Source organism: Nycticebus coucang, chromosome 14 (genome assembly GCF_027406575.1).
Source record: "Nycticebus coucang isolate mNycCou1 chromosome 14, mNycCou1.pri, whole genome shotgun sequence".
NCBI classification, from domain to species: domain Eukaryota; kingdom Metazoa; phylum Chordata; class Mammalia; order Primates; family Lorisidae; genus Nycticebus; species Nycticebus coucang.
In genome coordinates, this window is record NC_069793.1 from 40,466,915 (window position 1) to 40,490,036 (window position 23,122).

The following is a 23,122-nucleotide window of genomic DNA, read 5'->3' on the forward strand; positions in this document are numbered from 1 at the left end:
TATTACTGGGTTTATTGTTAAGCGTTATTTGGAAGATTCATTAACCACTATTAGACCTAATTTAATAGAAAAGCAATATTTGTAATGATTTTCTATAAGTGTAATAGTGAATACAAGGAACAGTTTTCAATTGTATAACAAAATCCAATATCCCATATTCTATTTAATCCAGAACACATATGAGTACACTTACTTTGCAGCTCACCTTGGGCCATAGATTCAAAGTTTTCCTTATAGAAAACAGGATGTCCAAAATTAAAGCCTGCAATAAACATAGACCTTCTTTAGTGAAGTAAACCTAAGGAATCTAGGAAATGATTTCCTACTTTGAGGAATGCAGTTATTTCAGGAGATAAATACTGATTTCACTTTGTTAACAACTATTAATATACATTATTTAGACTTGAACGTCATGTTTCCTATTTTTTTTTTTATCTTTTCATGTCTAGATTCATAAAGTTTCTTCATGAATAAAGATTTTCACTGAGATCACAGTAATTAGTTCCTGGCCTTACCTTCAATTCCCCATTCCACGTGGGGATTAATATTAGTGGCAAATTTCAAGTGGTGAAGTATTTTACCAGTTTATTATCATGATACATTTGAAATATTATTTGAAACCATCTGAGTCTATTGAATGCAAGCTATTCTGATATTGTTGACCTATGTCCTTTAGTTGTTACCTGGATCTTGCTCTCTCTGGACATGATTTTCATCTTCTTTTTTTTTTTGTAGAGACAGAGTCTCACTTTATGGCCCTCGGTAGAGTGCCGTGGCCTCACACAGCTCACAGCAACCTCCAACTCCTGGGCTTAAGCGATTCTCTTGTCTCAGCCTCCCGAGTAGCTGGGACTACAGGCACCCGCCACAACGCCTGGCTATTTTTTGGTTGCAGTTTGCCCGGGCCGGGCTTGAACCCACCACCCTCGGTATATGGGACCAGCGCCTTACCGACTGAGCCACAGGCGCCGCCCGATTTTCATCTTCTAAAGTTAGAAGATACCCCATCCTGTAAATAGCCCAACTGTCTCTTAATTTTATTTCAGGGTTAGCTTCTTTGGAAATAGTGAGAATAGCCTCCCTGTCTGGTTGGTCATGCATTCTTGAAAGTCTTTTGTAATTGAGATAGTATACTTCTGCCCCATTTCCATATTTATTCATTATATCTACGTAACAAAAATATATAATACACTAAAGTACATGTATAAGTATATATATTTTTATACAAAATAATGAAGTAAACTCAAACTTAAACTATGGAAACATACTTATTTTTAGGTCAAATTCTCATAAACACATTCTACCAATTTGATAGATATCTATTAATTATATAAGTCTGGGAGTCGAAAGTCATCTATTATAAAGCATTTCCTCCTACCATGCAAGAGTTTTCAGGAATAGCCATAGACAATTGTAAGTAAGTTGCTCCTCTTATAATTTGTAGAATATACACATTGCCCAAAACATTATCTGTCTCTCAGATTCTATTTGAAAAGGCAAGTGTGAAGAAGAAATTAAGGGAAAGAATGAGAAAATTGAAAAGAACTAATTCAACCCAGTGAAGTAAATGTATTTCTTGAGAGTAAAAGCTCTAAGGTGTGTGTTAGCAGAACTTTTTAGTACAACAGTGGGAGTATGAACCAAGGTAATAATATATACTTAAAATGCTAAGAATCTACAGTGCTAATGCCAATGACTGCAGCAGAGGTTATGGAAACTTTTCACAGTAAATTACAATCCCATACACTGTAAAAATGTGTGAGATAGCTTGCTGCTCTCTGTTGTTCATATATCATTTTTATCTGTTTCCAACTACTAGTTCTCTCTTGAGAGGTGGCCATCTTGAATATGGTTGATGGTCGTAAGGTAACAGGGTTAACTAAGGTAAGAACTCTTGTTCTTTTAAAAAAGCCCTATTTAGATAGGCATGGTGGCTCATGTCTATAATCCTAGCACTCAGGGAGGCTGAGGCAGGAGGATCTTGAGTTCAGGAGTTCAAAATCACCCTGAGAAAGAGCAAGATCCATTTTTACTAAAAATAGAAAACCTAGCAGGGGTATTGTGGTGGGAGACTGAGGAGCCTACTTAGGAGACTGAGGCAAGAGGACCTCTTGAACCCAGGAGTTTGAGGTTACTGTGAGGTAGGCCAATGCCATGTGGCAACATAGTCAAACTATCTCAATAAAATGTGAATAAAATCATGTTGATACTGTTAGGATATTTGGTCCCTCTAAATCTTGTGTTGAAATTTGATCCCTGGTATTGAATGTGGTGTGGGGTAGATCCCTCATAAATGGCTTGGTGCCCTCTCTACAATGATGAGTCAATTCTTTCTTCATCAAGTTATGGGAGAGCTGGTTACTCAAAAGAGCCTGGCACATACCTTCCCTCTCTTGCCCCTCTTTCACCATGTTACATGCCTGGTTCACCTTTGCCTTTTACCTTGATCAGAAGCTCCCTGAAGCCTGCACCAGAAGCAAATGCTGGCATGATGTTTGTTTTATAGTCTGCAGACTGAGATAAATAAACCTATTTTCTTTGTAAATTCCCAACTTTAGATATTTACCCTACAGCAATGCAAAATAAACTAATACACATATACATGTAATATTTATGACTCAAATCAATGCACCATGCTGAGTTGTCATACCAGCATAAAGTCCTCTGAGCTACTAAGGAAAGACAGGTCAATGGCTCAAAAAGTGTTTGTAGGATTTCACTGAAGATTTTGAACTTAAGATATCCTGTTCCTTTTGTAGAATATACTATTTCTAGTAAATTGGCAGAAGGATCCTTGGCAGAATCTTCTGATGAGAAAAAAGTAAGCTCTACAAAATGTTTCTAGAGCTAAAATAATTCTGTCTTTTTAAATGACAGTCATGCATCAGAGAACACTGCATTTCTAACGAATAGATTTGAGAGTTGTAGCATTAACCATATTAAAAACAATTAGAAGGCATAAAATATGAACTTCAGGGATGAGAGAAATAACATTTCCACAGATTATGCAGACACACAAAAAATGTCTAAGAAATACCTTAAGCAAGGTCCTTCAGGTGGACAACCTATATGAAATGGACCCGTTCACTAAAATAAGCAAACTATCATCACAGCTCACTGTTTGCAATGGTTCTCCAGAGAAACAGAAGCAATAGGATAAGTGTATGTGTGTGTGTGTGTGTGTGTGTGTACCCATGTGTGTGTTTATTTATTATAAGAACCTGGCCCAATGATGGAGGCTGTCAAATCCCAAGATCTGCAGAGTAAATTGGCAAGCAGAATACCTTGGACAGCCAATGGTGCAATTTCAGTGCTCCAGTTAAAGCCAGCAGTTTCAGAGGAAGCCCAGTGAGGAAAAAGCCAATGTTCCAGTTAAAAGATCGTCTGGCAGAAGGAAGTCTCTCTCTCTTTTTTTGTAGTTTTTGGCCGGGGCTGGGTTTGAACCCTCCACCTCCGGTATATGGGGCCAGTGCCCTACTCCTTTGAGCCACAGATGCTGCCCAGAAGGAAGTCTCTCTTACCCTAGTCTCATCAGTCTATTCATGCCTTCAGTTGATTGCATGAGGCTTACCTACATTGAAAAATGCAACGGTTTATTCCATATACCAATTTAAATGTTAATGTCGTCCAAAAATACCCTTACAAAAACACCCAGAATAATGTTTGAACAACTATTTAGGCAACTGGTGGCCGAGTCAGGTTGACAGCATAAAATTAACCATCATAACCGCTCAAGAAGAAATGGATAACCTGATTAGTCTAATATATCACGACAGAATGAATTTTGGTTATAAATCTTCCTACCAGGAAGCCTCCATGCCAATATGGTTCACTGGTAAGTTCTAATGAACACTAAAAAATAAATAGAACTCATTTTTCATAAACTGTTCCCACAAATGGAAAAATCGGTGATATTTATGAACTCATTCTAACATGCATTACTCTGATAGCAAAACTAGCCAAAGATATTATAAGAAATGAAAATTATAGAGCAGCATTCCTCATGAGTATAAATGCAAAATTGCTTTAGAATATCATATACCTCAGTTTATAAAATGGATAATCCATCCATTGTAAGTAGACATTTTTCCCAGAAACGCAAACTTGTTTTAGCATTAAAAACTTAATAAATATAATTTGCTATCTTAACAGTTAAAAAAGAAAAGTGATATAATCATTTCAACCTATATTAAAAAAGCAGTTGATTAAATCCAACATCAATTTCTGAAGAAAATCCCTACCATAAAGGGATATATAAAGAAAAGAAGACCTTTTCAATCAAATAAAGTACACCTTTGATTAACTGACAGCTTCCATCATAGTTAATGATGAGCAACACTATGTTTTTGTCCTAATATCAGGAACAAGGCAAAGATGTTTTATCTTTCCATTTTCTTTTTAAAATCATTTGTGAGGTTCTAGCAACATAATAAGGCAAGAAAAGGAAATGAAAGAATCCAGGTTGGAAAAGAAGAAAAGAAAAACTTGTTTTTCATAGACTAAATGATCAACCATTTAAAAAATGGAATGCATTCTAAATGCATAAAGAAGTGAGCTGATGATGTTGGAAATACATAAAAATGTATATCCCGCAATTATATTTCTCTATAGTAACAAAGAACAACTGAAATTGACATTTAAAAAATACAGGTCATCATAGTATAAAATATGTGTTTTTTATATATAAATCTGACCAAATATGTAAAATATATACCTGAATACTATAAAATATTGTGGATGGAAATTATATATGGCTTAAAATAAGTGGAGACATTTGCTATGCATGTCCATCTGCATAGTTCATTGCCTATAAATTGTATCTCAAAAAAGCTGCAAAAATTAGTAACATTGAAACACATTGTTCAGGTCTAGGGATTTGGAAAAGTTCTAAAGTAAAGCCTTCTGAAACTTTACTTCTTAAAATTTTCTATAAACCTGTAATAATTAGGAGACAAAGGTAAATCCACACTGATGAGTGTTTCGGTCCGCAAAGGAGACCAGGATTTTAACACAAAGCTCTATGAGAACAGGGACTTTTCAACATTTGTGGCTGCACCTCACTGTTTAAAACTGTGTGGTCACAGTTATACTAAAATGACTGGTTGAAGAAATCAACTTATCTCTCATAATCATGCGTGCTTCAAGATCAGAAATTCACCCGTTTTTCATTGAATAATTAAACATGTCTAAAATAATATGTAGCTAAAGGATTTGTGAACTCATAAACATAAGAAAAAATAAATATGCATTTCTATTAGTTCCCATAATGCTTTTAAAACATTTCAGAAAAACCTATGAAAAGATACTTAGTTTTAGGATAGGGAAAAGGTCTCATATCACAAACCTGAATTTTGTGTGAATCAGTGAATTCCTTTGAGAATTAAGGTTTCAAAAGCAGGGGAAAAATGGCTCATCGGAATCATTTTTTCAGAATCATTCTTTTTTATTTTTTCCCCTTTTACAGCCACTGGTAAAATTAGGAAGTCTTGAAACTAATGTTCTTGCCATCTTCAGAACATTATGGGATATGAAAATATACCCATATTACAGTGAAGAACACTGAGGCTGGGAAATAATAATGCATTTGGGGCTTGGTGAATAAAAGATAAAGCCAGCATTTCAATTGAGACCTTGCTGGTTCAAATTCAGGGTCCATGATCATTCTTTCTATACATAGAAATTGTGGCCAAAATATATGAGTTTTTTTTCTTTTCAGTTCTATGATAAATGGCTCCTACTTTTAGGCTACTAGTAACAATTTATAAATAGTATTGTCCTTTCTGTCACCTTTTTAAGGGGTGTTCACTTGTTAGGAAGGTATAAAACATTACTCTTTAAATATATACATCAGGTAGTTTGTTTATGATGACTTCTTCATCCATTATGGACTTTGAACTCTTGGGCTGAGGTAAATGAAACGTGTCGTCCAGACAGAACATAGATTTAAAAAGAGAGAGAAATGAGAAAGCAGAGAGGGAGGACTGAAGACACTGCCCAGGGAGATGGAGTGAATCAAACCATATTCAGGCAATATAAAAGAAAAAGGGGAGCAATGAAAGGAGAGTCCACGAATGTCAGACTCATTCACAGGTGTTAAAGAAGGCCAGCACAATAGATTAACAAATACAATTTATGGGCACAAGACTAGTAATGGCTAAATACATCCCCCCACAACTATTAAGAAAAGCTGAAGGAGGAGTGAGGGGCCGAAGAAAAGAGTTTCTCCAGGGAAAGTAAAAGATGTAGTTTAAATAAAGATCACATTAGCATCAGAGATCAAAGGGACTGCTTGAGACCGAGAAAAATTAAGAGACTCCAGAGCAAAGCTGCAGCCTGGCTTCCACCTGCCCTGTGTGCTGACTTTGTGCTCACAGGACTGTCACTCTAAGATCACAGTGCCTAAGTCATCCTCTACTGAAAGATTATAGGTGCAGATAGAGAAACCGGGGTTCAGGAACTTACCCAAGTTAACCAACTTACACATTTCTGGTTCTTTTTTTGTTATACAGCCCTGATATATATATATCCAGATTTAGTTTGTACATGGATTAATTTTTATGTTTGTGTATTTGCACATGTATCCTTTTAAGGAAAGAAGGCAAAGGGCATGACACCTATAGAATTTATCCATCGGTTTGCTTTAGGAGTTACTTCAATTCTATTATCTATGCAAAATACTTTGAGTCTATGAATGAAGGTGGCAGTGGTATAACATCTGCTTTAACATTCAGTGTTCCTCATTCTCTCAGAATTTTCTGCCTGCTGGAGAATGATCTTTGTATCCTATGGCCAGCAGCCAAGAAATGCCCAAGGAGAGAATATTTGGAGCAACCACTCACTGAGTAATAGTAGGGGAAATTTTATGCATATGATACTTCAAATGACATCCTTCTGTTTCTATGCTACTAATTTTATTTTTCTATTGTATTGTATGGTCATTGTATTGTAGGTTATGTCTATTGTATTGTATGGTTATTGTATTGTATGGTCATTTAAAAGCTTTCTAGAAAGTATTCAGAGTATAAATTATGAATAGATTCATATACCACCCTGGGAGTTAGAGGTCTTGTGTCACGGATTACCACATATTTGCTGTGTGGCATTACTTTCTTATTTAATGTCTCTGCTGTGAGTTTTATTTAGTGTAATGGAACAGATTATCTCTTATTCTATCCAGCTTTAACATTGTGTAATCTAGTATAAAACCACACATGACCCTTGCTTCTAGACTTATAGAAGGCTGAAAACCCCTCTTCTTGCTGTGTACCACCCATGTCCTACTATCAGATTCTGTTCCTCTATGAACCAACCAACCCCAATCCCAGAACTTTAGGACAGAAACAAATGTAGTAGAAACTCTATTCTACACTGTATACAGGGCTGGGACCCCTTCGTACATGAAACTTGCTATACAGGATATCCACAAAGTTCATGTGCAATAGTCTATTTTAAAATGACTTTATGGATACCCTATACATGTTATTTCTTTTCTTTAATGATTTTTCAAATCAGTGAGGAGACAGATCACAATTGCCCAATAGCCTACCTGGTAAAAAAAAAAAAAAAAAAATATATATATATATATATATATATATATATCATCAGACTATACTAGAAGACCTTAAAAGATATTTATTTCGGCAGTGCCTATGGCTCCAAGGAGTAGGGCACTGGCCCCATATGCCGGAGGTGGGGGGTTCAAACCCAGCCCCAGACAAAAACTGTCAAAAAGAAAAGAAATTGTTTCCTTTTATTGTGAAGCTTATTTAAAGATAAGCCCTCATCATCACCATTGGAAAAACTCACAAAAATAGAAACATGCACTATATTTAATCTCTATAAAAGAATAAATACAAATATAGGGAATCAAGAATAAAAAAGGAATAAAAATATTTGAGGCAGGAGAATGTTGTCACCCCAGTGTCTTCTTTTTTCTTTCTCTACAAATATTTAATCTATTTTCACAAAATATTTGAGAGAGTGCCCCATTATTGTGGCGTAGAAGATAATTTTTTAGTGTTTTTATTTCAATGAACATTTATTGATATCCAGTACTCACAGACCTCATACTAAATACCAGAGAGACAAGGTCGAGGGGTAGGTGATTTTTTTTTTTTTTTCACTTCACATTTAATCTGTAGTAAAAGCAGAAGAACTCTAAAGAGAATGTTACCAGATGCAATTAAGGTTCAAATTGTGCAAGGTATTAGTGAGGACAGAGAAAAAGTGACAATTAATTTTTCTTGAGAGACAAAACAATTTCACAAAGAAATTGATTGTATCAAATAAGAGATTTTTTTTTCCCATTAAGAGTGGAAGTTTCCTTAGAAAGTAGGGCAGATGGCACATTCCAGACAGAATATCCAGAGTAGTGGCAAGGAAATAGTGAATAGAATATTTAAAGATAAATCACAGTTTGATGCTGTTGGAGCATAAGTTTATTTAAAAGGCATGGAACAAGGGCAGCGCCTGTGACTAAAAAGAGTAGGGCGCCAGCCCCATATGGCAAAGGTGGTGGGTTCAAACCCAGCCCCGGCCAAAAACCACACACACACAAAAAAGGCATGGAATGAAGAAGCCCTGTACATCAACCTATGGAATATTGTGACCCACACTAAGTCTTCAATCTTCTTGACATATATGAGGTGTGACAATTAAGTTCGTGAGTGAACTCATCCTTGAAAAGATGCTACATACCTCATTGGTCATTATCACTATGGTCGCCTTCAAAGTATTCCCTTTAGGAAGCTATGCACTGATACCAGTGCCTAGTCCACCCTTCGAATCAATTTTGGCACTCTTTCTGAAAGGGCCATGAAAGTTGTTGTATTACCCTGGATGTCCCGAATGTCATCAAAACATTGTCCTTTCAATATTTCCTCAGATAAAGGGAAAAGATATTGGGTGCCAGATAAGATGAGTATGGAAGGTGCACCAATACAGTGATTTGTTTTCTGGCTAAAAACTTGCTCATAGACAGTGCCCTCTGATCTGGTGCATCGTCGTGATGCAAGAGCCACGAGTTGTTGGCCAAGACTTTTAGTTAAGATTTTTCTATTTCTCTTTTGGTGTTTACTTGGTCTGCTATGCTTCTTGCAGTCAGCTGATAATTTTGATGCACAGTTTAATGAATGTTTCCCATGTTTTTGTCAGTTTTGCTTGCTCACTACTGGCCACTCAAATCTTTCTTCAACAGTGATGCTTTCTCTCCCCATAGAAAAATGTTTAATCCATATGTTTAACTGTTGTTTACCTCATGGCATTAAACCCATAAGCTTGCACTAATATGTCCTCGATTCTACTTCTACTCTTGCCAAGTTTGAAAGAAATTTACAAATGTAAATTTGTAAGTTTACAAATGTTTGTTCATTTGTAAAGTTCAAGTTCAAACATTCTCATGATGGCACACAAAAACGTACAACAACAATAATGAATGTCACCCAGGAAGACACTGCCACATGTGGACATGAACATAACTGCAAGACATCCCATTACTCTCCCATTTTTCTCATAAAATGATTCATTTTTTAACAAAAAAATTCACTCTCATATTCAATTGATATGATTTTACTAAAGATGATTCCACCTTTTGGATCCAGGAACAAGAATGCAGCCCAGTTCTGCCAAGGTTGTGTTTTCCTCTTTTTAACAATAATGACTGATTCGGGAATGGTTATTGCCTATGCTGATTCATTAAGAAACATTGCTGGAATTATTAAAGGAATTAAAACTAAAGCCATAGTGTAATCTGAAGCCAAAATGTCCCTGAAATTTTCAATAGTTTGTACAGCAGTAAAGCAAAGCAAAACAAAACAAAACAAAAGCCTCTTACTTTGAGTATTAGTTAGAATTGATGTTCTTTTATTTACAGCCAAAATATGTATACAGAAAATAAACATTTTAATATGAATATATTTTATAATCTAAAATATGGTTTATTTTAAATGTAGATCACTGATATTCTAATGCTCATTTATGACAGAAATAGGAGTGAGAGAGAATGAAGGCAGAAAGATCAGGTTAAAAACTATTGCAATAGAAAACTAACGATAATAATCTAGATTAATACCGTGCTCCTGAAGATGAAGGGTGGATAACTTTTGTAGTTTTTTATACGTTGAATTATCAGGTTCAAGCTCAGAACCTAGCACAGAGAATGTGCCCAATACATAGTAATTGAGTAGATATCAACACACAATTATTGATGTAAGAGAAGGAATGGGATGTGGTAAGGAAAAAGGGGAATTTAGCAAAACTGTATTTTTAGTTAGAGCCACTGACTGGTAGTAGCATTACATTAGCTAGGAAATGGGGAGAAGAAGCTAATAACATGGGGGTTGAATGGAGTGGTAGTAAATACGAAACTCACTTTTCCATGTTTGGGGATATAGTAGACAGGATTGTAAAATGACCCCAGATTCTTTCTCTTTGGTGAATACAACTTGTACAATCCATTCCCTTGAGATGGGCAGAACCTAGAAATCTGGTAAAAATGGCTGCTTCTTTGATTAGATTATATAGTTTATACAGATTACATAGCAAACTTGAAGGTATTTTGAAAATGTAACTAATATCTTAGGTTAGTTGATTTTGAGTTAATCAAAGGGATATGATCCTGGTGGTCCTAATGTGATCAGGTAAACACCCTTAAAGATGAACTGTCCTTTTATTGAAAAGAAAAAGTCTTCCTTCAGAGCTTTGAAGAAGGAAATCTTCCATATTGTGAGACCTATTAGTCATCTATAAACCACTGTCTATAACACAGGCTCTGAGCTTAGACCTGGGTATTCAAGAATGAACATAACAGGCAAAGCCGTGAGCCTCCATTTCCAAGACCACTTCCTTAAACTAAGCCCTTACCATAATTTTCCTAACACTGTAATAATTTTTTTTATTTATATTAGGATAGTTTTCATCTCTTAGTGTGTAAAATAATTGATAAAAAAATATTAAACTTCCTTCTCAACTTCCTTCTCAATATTTATGCTACTTCTTCTTGGTATCCCCTGAAGTTCCTCAGAAACATGTGGCACTTTGCATGTGCTCATTAAACATTTGTTAAGAAATGAAACTTAGAAATTTGAAATTGTCAGATTCTTAATAAATATCTTTTCAGAAATACAGCTAGTCAATTATATGTGTGTGTGTATATATATATTCATAAACAGGCACACCCACAGAAACACACACGTGTGTAGGTGTTTCACATTTCACACTGCTAAGTTCAGGCTTCAAAATATAATTAGAATACAAATAGTTGTGACTACTTGAAGCATCTCCTCTTACTTGCTGGAACTTGCTTTTCCATGCTGTCAACAATTGCCTGCATATGCCAAATACTACTTACTGTGAAAACATGAATCCCTACCTGGGGACTTTTCATGTATCCTGTGAGATTCCTGCCCATCGGGAGGTAAGACAGATACGTCTTTTCAAGCAAACTTCCACCACCGATTCATAGGAATTTGACTGAAATCTTGCCCAGCTTCCTCACCCCTTGTCCGGAATTATTTTGTAGGATGAGAACTCTCTCAGAGTTCTTCAGAGGAATTGGGCACCAAATGCCCACATGAAAGGGTCACTTAGGTGACACACTCTCCATAGACTTTCTTTCTTTCTTATCTATTCCAATCCCTAATCTGTGTTTCCCTTCTAATTACTCTGAAATACTGTGCTTCTGGGAAAACACAAAGACTCCATTTCTTTCTTTCTTTCTTTTTTTTCAGATTAATGTGAGGTACAAATAATTAGGTTACAATGTTTGCATTTTTTTTTTTTTTTTTGAGACAGAGTCTCACTATGTCACCTGTGGGAGAGTGCCAAAGCATCACAGCTCACAGCAACCTCAAACTCTTGGGCTTAAGTGATTCCCTTGCCTAAGCCTCCCAAGACTCTGGGACTACAGGCTCCCACCACAGGTCCCTATTGTAGTTGTGTCTCTCACCCCAGAGGTGTGCCATATACCCTTAATTGTGCCTATTAAGTGAGAGCACACCAATCCTCCTCCCTTCTCTATCCTCCTCAATCCCCTAAACTTGAACTAAATTGAATTTGTCTCTTGTGTGGCTTTGTATTAGTTTGTCTACTGGCTTCATATTAGTATTGAGTACATTGGAAACTTGCTTTTCCACTCGTGTGATACTTTACTAAAGAATGTTTTCCAACTATATCCAGGTTAATACAAAACATGTAAAGTCTCTATGCTTTTATGGCTGAATAGTATTCCATGGTATACATACGCCACAGTTTATTGATCCATTCATGTGTTGATGGGCACTTGGGTTGATTCCACATCTTGGTGGTTGTAAATTCAGCCACAATAAACAATGTAGTGCGAATTATGATAAAATGATTTTTTTTCTTCTGGGTAGGTACCTATTTGTGGAATTGAAAGATAAATGGAAAGTCTATTTTGTGTTCTTTGAGGATTCTCTACACTTATTTTCAAAGAGGCTCTATTAGCTTGTACCCCACTAACAGTGTAAAAGTGTTTCCTTCTCTCCACCTCTCCACATCCCAACAGCAGCTTTGGGACTTTTGGATGTGGGCTATTCTCATTCACTGGGCTTAGCTGATATCTCAAGGTGGTTTTGATTTGCATTTCTCTGATCATTAGGGATGATGAGAATTTTTTCATATATTTATTTTTTGGCCATTCATTCATCTGTTTCTTCTGATAGGGTTCTGTTCGGTTCAATTCTAGTGATAGATGAGATTGTTAGCTCTTTTTTTGTTGATTAATTTGAGTTCTCTGTAGATTCAAGTTAGCAACCCTTTGTCATTATTTGTAACACGCAAATATCTTGTCTCATTCTGAAGGTTGTTGATTTGCTATAATTGTTGTGACTTTAGCTGTGGAAAAGCTTTTCAGCATAATTACATCTCATTTAATTATTTTTATTGTTTCAATCACCAACGCAGTCTTCTTCATAAAATCTTTCCCCAGACAGATATCATTAAAGGTTTTTCTCATGCTTTCTTCGAGGATTTTTATCATTTTGTAATACTCTCCTTCTTTTGCTACATTTCAGTGGAATCTATTATCATCTTACATGGTGTCACTATTAAAGTGTTGAGATAGACTGTGTTATGGTCCGCTATTTCACTTCCAAGAAACATAGACACCGGTGTTCTTTCTGATTCACCTGTGCAAATTTCAACTTGCTTGGCTTTCAGTATCGTGGGGAGTGTTTCCTTTGTTTCCATCCATACAGGTTTAACATTTTTTGATTTTTGTGTATTTCAACATTTTCATAAAGACCAGGTATCACTTGCCTGCTTTTTTTTAAATAGCTGTCATGATACTCTTTCTGTTTTCTTTGTAGCCCCTGTAGAATTTTCTCATTTCTACAGACAGAATGTTTCTTATAAATATGTCAAATCATTTCACTACTATAATCAAAATCCAACAATGACCCCTTAATTATTTACATTAAAGGACAATGAAGGACCTACAGGATCTTTCTCTCAGCTCCTTCTATAATAGATACGACCTTTCTTTCTTCTTTCTTTTGCTCACTTTATCATAACTATACTGTCCTCCTTGCTGTTCAAACACAGAATTTTACATTATTCATTCAATACTTTTGGCCAAGTATTTTTTACTTTCTTTCCCATCATTTAAAATATTTTTCCTGTTAAAAATATGGCTCCTTTTTCTATATATTTCATATTTCATATTAACCTTATCCTCTTAGTGACTGAGTTATGACTCTCAAATCATAACTCTAGTCTCCTGATTTATGTGTCTCCATTGTGCTTGTCACCTTTTAATCTGCTTCAAAATGTATATCTCTAGCCAAGAACTTTCTCCAATTCCAGAATCAAATAATTACTTACTTTATGTCTCCATCTAGATTTCTAAAAGACATTTCAGTTCAATAATTTCCGAGCCCCAAACCTACTTTACCTGCTCAGTTGATGTCAATTTCACATTTCTATTATTTTCAACTATTCAAAAACCTTGAAGTCAACCTTATTCCATAAACCTCAAGTCCAATCTATTACAAAATTCTATTGGTTTATTCTTTAAAACATAATCAGAAATACACTACTTATCAGCACATTCAATAATCGAATGTAACCCACATTTCAAGACACTATCATCATCTTTTATCTGGATTGTGCTATGACTAATTTATTTTCCTTCCTTCCTTCCTTCCTTCCTTCCTTCCTTCCTTCCTTCCTTCCTTCCTTCCTTCCTTCCTTCCTTCCTTCCTTCCTTCCTCCCTCCATCCCTTCCTCCCTCTCTCTCTTTCATAGGCAAAAGAGAGTAGCCACAATGATGATTTTAAGATGTAAGTTTTACTATTTCAACCAATCGTTCAAAAATCTCATTGTCTCTTAATTTTATTCAAGTTTTAAACTAAAGTCTTTGCAATGGCATGTAAGACCTGATATTTCAAATTGCCCATGATTCTTCTTTATCTTTGGCCTAGCTGCTACCACTTCCTGAAATATTCTATTATTAGATATTTATTTGGCAAAGTTCTTCACCTTTTTAAAGTATCCTGACTATCCTATTTATTTTTGCAAATGTGCCTACTCTTAGCATTACCAACTCACCTTAAGGTCCTCTCTCCTTGATTTCTTCTTTTTTCTCTTTTCTTTTGTGTAGGACTCATCATCTTTAACTGTTTTATTTTTAACTTTTTCTTTCTGTCTCCTCTAATAAAATATAAAGTCTCCATAAAATTTAAAATCATTATTTCATTGTTGGCATTATGGAAGTAGAGCAGTATTTGGAACACGGAAGTAGTCAAAAGACAATGAATATATAAATTCACTTTATTTCTTGTGGTCATTTTATTTAATGTTCATCTCCACATAAAAAGGTTGCCACACTGCTTTCATGTTCAAAGAAAACCTTCCTATTCTTGTTATTTTCTTTTATTTTCTTCTGAAGGTACAGATATTATCCAAAAAAAGACCTCATGTGAAATTTATTGAAAAACAAACAATAATTTCATCATAATTCCATAATTTCACCATCAGGCCAAGGTCAACAGTCTTGATGTTAGAATTAGAACAATACACATCTCTTAGCTTCATCCCAATAGCAAGAGTCTATTCATGTAAGTTTTTAGGTTTACCTTTAAAATGGTAGTGAGTTTCTGCATATAAGAAATTCAGAGGGATTATCAATTCTAAACTCCTCATTCTAGGCATAAGGATAATTAAGACTTAATTGAGATAGAACAACTTTCACAATTTTACCTAATTAATTAATGGGAGAACTTTCCATTTTAGATCTCTTTTCAGGAAAATTATCTAACAATTATATTGCTGGTTTACGTTTATGTCTCTCCTCACAAACTTTTCTTTCATTAAACAGCTTTTGTCAGCCAGGCAGCATCCTTTCTTATCAAATTGGGATGAGCACTGTTTCATATAAAGCAGTGACGCAGCTCTAGAAACTCAATTATTTCTCTTTGTCCCATATTTTCACATCAAGAAGTACTGTCATGGATTGACAGCTGATGAAATTCTATACCTTTAAGATAGTTTGATGGCATGTAGATTTTCAACATTTTTATGCTAATATTTTCTAAACAATGCATGTAATATTGAGTTATTCGATGTATTATTCATAACATAGTACAGCAAAGTCAAGATCTTTTTGCTTATTGAAGTGTTTTCTTGCACATCTAAATAAAATATCTTGTGAGAAAGTGAGGGATTGGCTTCTTCATCTATTGCCCTTTAGTTCCTGGTTTCTATGCTCTCCTAAACAAAATCTAAAGACAAATCTAAATTCATTCAATTGCATAAAAGTGTCTAGTAACAGGAAAAATCATAAAAAAAGGAACAGCAGCAATGCCCCTTTCGTCAATTTTCCATACCAAAATAATATTTTATCTATATTTTAAGTACTGTTAAAAATTGTGAATGCAAATATGAACAGAATATAACATTTGCCTTTGAAACTTAGAGTGTAGCATAAAGGAAGTGGGTGCCAAGCATCCAGGGTGCAGAGAGCAGGAAGTGTTGATTGACTTGAGTCTTGAAGAATGAGGAAAGAAGGGAAAGAAGTGATAGAGAGAAGACATGCTTCAGTCCTCTTAGTTCTTCAAAATTATTTTAGAAAAATGAAAAGCTCTTCATGTGTACCTCCCTCCCACACTCACACACTGTATGTGTTCATTACTAAAGATGAAGGATAATCTTCATCTAAAGCCAATCCTTCTCATGCTACAATCTAAAGCCAATCCTTCTCATTTAACACTAGATCCTTTCAATTGCTTAACTGCATAAGCAATTCTCTTCTCTATCTTTTTATTATCTATCGATTTTTCAGTCTGCCTACCGGTTATTTTCATCAGCATGCAAGTATTACTGTTACTTATTTCTTATTCAAAGGAATTTGACCTTTACTTTATAAACAACTCTCATCCTTTACCTTTGTTCTTTTTTAAAACAAAACTCCCTTACAGAGCTGTCTATACTTTGTGTCTGACCTCTGTTTTCTCAATATTCTTATACTACTTATAGTTAAAATATCTCTCTATACTCAGAAAAGGAAATGCTCATTTCAAGATCATCAGGGACCTCTAAATTGCTGAACTGATGCTCAATGAGTTCCCCTCCTCCAATTTGACCTGAAAAAAATATTTGACTTTTTGCCTTTACTTGTTTTTTCAGAATATTACACTCATTTTATTCTACATCTGTTAGCTCCTTTGCAATATTTATTTACGCATTAATTTGTTTCTGTGTTTTTTGTTTTGTTTTTTGTTTTTGTTGTTGTTGTTGTTGTAGGGGATTCATTGAGGGTACAAGAAACCAGGTTACACTGATTCCATTTGTTAGGTAAAGTCCCTCTTACAATGGTGTCTTGCCCCCAAAAGGTGTGGTACACACCAAGACCCCACCCCCTCCCTTTTTCTTTCTTTTTCTCTTTTTCTACTCTCCCCTTCCCCCACACCCACCATGTCCTTAATTGTCATTAATTGTCCTCATATCAAAATTGAGTACATGGGATTCATGCTTCTCCATTCTTGTGATGCTTTACTAAGAATAATGTGTTTCACTTTCATTCAGGTTAATACAAATGCTGTGAAGTCTCAATTTTTTTAATGGCTGAATAGTATTCCAAGGTGCACATATACCACACCTTGTTAATCCATTCCTGGGTTGGTGGGGATTTAGGCTGTTTCCACATTTTGGCCATTGTAAATTTAGCTGTAATAAACAGTCTAGTGCAAGTGTCCTTATGTTTTTATATTAGTTTTCTTTCAACCCTGGATATTTTTTTTTCTTTTTTTTTTTTGGCTGAGGCCGGGTTTAAACCCACCACTTCCAGTATATGGGGCCGGTACCATACTCCTTTGAGCCACAGGTGCTGCCTTTTTTTGTTGTTGCTGTTTTTAACTTTGGAAAATTTTATTCAAGGAAATATACAGCTTTTAAGTGGGAAATGAGGAAAAGGTGAAGAGAGTGACATATTTTTAAAACAAGCTTTTGGATTTCGTGGTTCTCTTTCCCATTTGAAGCAAAACAGTGCCTGTGGGATTTATCCACATTTTTAACCTTAAAATCCATTCATGGAACCCAAGCTCCCTTTTCACAGGGAGGAGCTGTTTGATGTGGCAGGCAGGATTGCAGGCCACTCCGTGACCCAAAGAATCAATGACATTTACCGAACATTTCATCCCAACAAAACTGAATACACATACTTCTCATCAGCCCATGGAACATACTCTAAAATCGATCACATCTTAGGGTCACAAGTCTAACCTCAGTAAATTTAAAGTAATAGAAATTATTCCTTGCATCTTGTCGGACCACCATGAAATAAAAGTTGAACTCAGTAACAACAGGAATCTGCATACTCATACAAAAACATGGAAGTTAAATAACCTTATGCTGAATGATAGCTGGGTCAGAGATGAGAATAAGAAGGAAATTGCCAAATTTTTGAAACAAAACAACAATGAAGACACGAATTATCAGAACTTCTGGGATACCGCAAAGGCAGTCCTAACAGGGAAATTTATAGTACTGCAAGCCTTCCTCAAGAGAATGGAAAGAGAGGAAGTTGACAACTTAATGGGACATCTAAAGCAACTGGAAAAGGAAGAACATTCCAACTCCAAACCCAGTAGAAGAAAAGAAATAACCAAAATTAGAGCAGAATTAAATGAAATTGAAAACAAAAGGATTATACAACCGATCAATAAATCAAAAAGTTGGTTTTTTGAAAAGGTCAATAAAATAGATAAACCTTTGGCTAACCTAACCAGGAAAAAAAGAGTAAAATCTCTAATCTCATCAATCAGAAACGACAAAGACGAAATAACAACAGACTCCTCAGAAATTCAAAAAATCCTTAATGAATATTACAAGAAACTTTATTCTCAGAAATATGAAAATCTGAAGGAAATTGACCAATACTTGGGAGCACGTCACCTTCCAAGACTTAGCCAGAATCAAGTGGAAATGTTGAACAGGCCCATATCAAGTTCTGAAATAGCATCAACCATACAAAATCTCCCTAAAAAGAAAAGCCTGGGACCAGATGGCTTCACATCAGAATTCTACCAAACATTTGAAGAGGAACTAGTACCTACATTACTCAACTTGTTCCAAAATGTAGAAAAAGAAGGAAGACTACTCAATACGTTCTATGAAGCAAACATCCCCCTGATCCCAAAACCAGGAAAAGACCTAACAAGAAAAGAAAATTATAGACCAATATCACTAATGAATATAGATGCAAAAATATTCAGCAAGATCCTAACAAACAGAATCCAGCAACACATCAAACAAATTATACATCATGACCAAGTCGGTTTTATCCCAGGGTCTCAAGGCTGGTTCAATATCCATAAATTATATATGTATAATTCAGCACATAAACAAATTAAAAAACAGAGACCATATGATTCTCTCAATTGATGCAGAAAAAGCTTTTGATAATATACAGCATCCCTTCATGATCAGAACACTTAAGCAAATTGGTATAGAAGGGACATTTCTCAAACTGATAGAGGCCATCTACAGTAAACCCACTGCCAATATCATATTGAATGGAGTTAAATTGAAATCATTTCCACTTAGATCAGGAACCAGACAAGGCTGCCCGTTGTCTCTACTGCTCTTTGACATTGTAATGGAAGTTTTAGCCACCACAATTAGGGAAGAAAAGGCTATCCAGGGTATCCATATGGGGTCAGAAGAGATTAAACTTTCTCTCTTCGCAGATGATATGATTGTATATCTGAAAAACACCAGGGATTCTACTACAAGACTCTTAGAAGTGATCAAGGAATACAGAAGCATCTGAGGTTACAAAATCAACATTCATAAATTGGTAGCCTTTATATATACCAACAATAGTCAAGCTGAAAAAACAGTTAAGGACTCCATTCCATTCACAGTAGTGTCAAAGAAGATGAAATATTTGGGAGTTTATCTAACAAAGGATGTGAAAGATCTCTATAAAGAGAACTATGAAACTCTAAGAAAAGAAATAGCTGAAAATGTTAACAAATGGAAATATTAACAAATGCTCATGGCTGGGAAGAATCAACATTGTTAAAATGTCAATACTACCCAAAGCAATATACAATTTTAATGCAATCCCTATTAAAGATCCACTGTCATACTTTAAAGATCTTGAAAAAAATAATACTTCGTTTTATATGGAATCAGAAAAAACCTCGAATAGCCAAAACATTACTCAGAAATAAACACAAAGCAGGAGGAATCACGCTACCATACCTCAGACAATACTATAAATCAATAGTTATCAAAACAGCATGGTACTGTCACAAAACAGAGAAGTAGATATCTGGACAGAATAGAGAACCAAGAGATGAATCCAGCTACTTACTGTTATGTGATTTTTGCCAAGCCCATTAAAAACATTCAGTGGGGAAAAGATTCCCTATTTAACAAATGGTGCTGGGTGAACTGGCTGGCAACCTGTAGAAGACTGAAACTGGACCCAAACCTGTCACCATTAACTAAGACAGACTCTCACTGGATCAAAGATTTAAACTTAAAACATGAAACTAAAAATACTAGAAGAGAGTGCAGGAAAAACCCTTGAAGAAATTGGTCTGTGTGAGTATTTTATGAGGAGGACCCTCCGGGCAATTGAAGCAGCTTCAAAAATACACTACTGGGACCTGATCAAACTAAAAAGCTTCTGCACAGCCAAGAACACAGTAAGTAAAGCAAGCAGACAGCCCTCAGAATTGGAGAAGGTGTTTGCAGGTTATGTCTCCGACAAAGGTTTAATAACCAGAATCCACAGAGAACTCAAACGTATAAGCAAGAAAAGAACAAGTGATCCCATCACAGGCTGGGCAAGGGACTTGAAGAGAAACTTCTCTGAAGAAGACAGGTGCACAGCCTACAGACATATGAAAAAATGCTCATTATCTTTAATCATCAGAGAAATGCAAATCAAAACTACTTTGAGATACCATCTAACTCCAGTAAGATTAGCCCATATCACAAAATCCCAAGATCAGTGATGTTGGCGTGGATGTGGAGAAAAGGGAACACTTCTACACTGCTGGTGGGAATGCAAATTAATACATTCCTTTTGGAAAGATGTTTGGAGAACACTTAGAGAACTAAAAATAGATCTGCCATTCAATCCTATAATTTCTTTATGAGGTATATACCCAGAAGACCAAAAATCACATCATAACAAAGATATTTGTACCAGAATGTTTATTGCAGCCCAATTCATAATTGCTAAGTCATGGAAAAAGCCCAAGTGCCCATTGATCCACGAATGGATTAATAAATTGTGGTATATGTACACCATGGAATATTATGTAGCCTTACAGAAAGATGGAGACTTTACCTCTTTCATGTTTACATGATGGAGCTGGAACATATTCTTCTTAGTAAAGTATCTCAAGAATGGAAGAAAGTATCCACTGTACTCAGCCCTGCTATGAAACTAATTTATGGCTTTCACATGAAAGCTATAACCCAGTTATAACCTAAGAATGGGGGAGGGGGAGAGAGAAAGAGAGATGGGGGAGGATGGGCGGAGGGAGGGTGATTGGTGGGATTACACATGTGGTACATCTTACAAGTGTACATGTGAAACTTAGTAAATGTAGAATATAAATGTCTTAACACAATAAGAAAATTCCAGGAAGGCTATGTTAACCAGTGCAATGAAAATGTGTCAAATGGTCTATAAAACCAAAGTATGGTGTCCCATGTTTGCATTAATGTACACAGCTATGATTTAACAATAAAAAAAAAAAAGAGAGAGAGAGAGATGGTGTAAGAGCGAGGTCCCCCAGTCTTCTGCTTGTTTGTTATAGCTACAGCCCAGGCTAAGTCTGAGAGATGTCATTCCCACACTTCAAATTTGTCAACCTTTCTTTTTTTTTTTTTTTTTTTTGTGGTTTTTGGCCGGGGCTGGGTTTGAACCCACCACTTCCAGCATATGGGACCAGCGCCCTACTCCTTGAGCCACAGGCACCGCCCTAAATTTGTCAACCTTTCTAAGCTGGTACCCTTGCTTGCCCAAGGGGTCCTGGTTTATGGCAATTACATCTTTATCCAGAAGTAGCGCTTTGGTTTGTGGGCTGATGCTTCAGAGGTCATTTCACATGAGTAAAGGAGCTGCCATGTTAGCCCAGAGGGCCATATGAGTTACTTGCTGATCCAAGCCGAAACCAAAGTTGCTAATTACTAACATATCTGGGTCATTCCAAACCCCTGGTCCAGCAACACCAACAATTTTCTCTTGGTTAGAAGATGTCCAGTCTTCTACTCTTCACACTTTGCCGGGAATCAGAAACATCAGAAAAACTTCTTCAGTGATTGCAGTACTGTCGGATTTCTTTGTAATTGGGCTTTTTAAAGGGCCACATATAAAGGGGCCACGCACAGGAGCACACAATGCTTCTGCCAGTCTTGTTCAGGGCTAAGGATATGTACTTAATACCTTCTCCCAAAAGTTTTAAACTGTCACAGTGACAACTATCAAATTGTAGCAGATCTACTTCCCAGTTAGCAAAAGTCTAGGCATCAACGTCATAGTGTCCACAACTTCCAGGGAAACCAGCACAGGTTTTATTTCCAACATCTGCATAAATCCATAGCTTCAGTCCTTTGCTATGCACATAATTAGCTAGGCAGCGGATCCCACCAGGAAATCACTCAGCGTCTGCCTGAAGTTTGCCTTCTAAATCTCTTTGGGAGCCATCCAACAGTCATTGATGCAAAGGTACTCATAATCTGCATCCTTCCAGCCATCTGAGACCATGAGGTCTGCCATCTGCATGAATAGCTGCTCACTGATGCAGGAATACGGCTCTTCCTGGCAGTCAAGGTTGCACATAAAGTGCTCCCAGTGCAGCCAGCTCACTGTAGGTATCATTGCCAAGCTATTGCCCAGTGCCCTAGCCCTAGGGATGCCCCAGGAAACCAGGGCCAGGAAGAGAAGCACAAGTGCATAGCTGTTGCTGTCCATCAGCCCAGCAACGACACAGAGATATCACTGCAGATGGAATGATTAATTAAGGGAAGACTGAGGCTCACTCAGGCCTACAACCCCATTTATCTTTATTCACTGTATTATATATTCAAACTCATCAGATAAGAATAAGCAACAATAAAGAACAAAAGCATTATTTGAGACTGCCATTAAAAGTTCTCCTCAGCATAAATGTTGCAAAGCACATACACGTCATCTCTAAGTCTGGAGCATTTAACTTAAAGATAAACTACAAGGACACCAGGCTGTCTGTTTCTGTTTGCCCACCACCTCCTTAACAAGTTAAATGAAGCTTTTGTGTAATTTGAAGTTAGGGAATGAAAAGCAACAGTTTAGCTCCAGACAGGTGCTAAATCTCCAGCTAGGACTTGGCGAGGGATCTCGGGAATCATATCTCAAGGCCTTTTCAGCTAGCAGGAAAGAGTTAACCCCTGAGTCTCTGCTGCTTTAGCAAGCAGGGAGGAATTAACCCCCAAGTCTCACTTATAGCAGAGAATGTAATTTTCCCGTCTTAGGTTCTCGTACCACAAGGAGCATATATGAGACAAAGCCACCTTTCTGGGGTGCTGAGAACTGTGCCCCTTCACATAGCCCAGCGACTGACCTCTGCTGGTCAGCCATACCATCTCTGTGTCATATAGCACC

General features: G+C 36.3%; 1 pseudogene; it reads right to left on the bottom strand.

Annotated features, from left to right (window-relative positions):
* The window catches only part of LOC128564380 (alpha-galactosidase A-like), a 42,657-nt pseudogene extending 20,204 nt beyond the window's left edge, over positions 1-22,453 (bottom strand).
* Between the last annotated feature and the right edge of the window lie 669 nt (positions 22,454-23,122).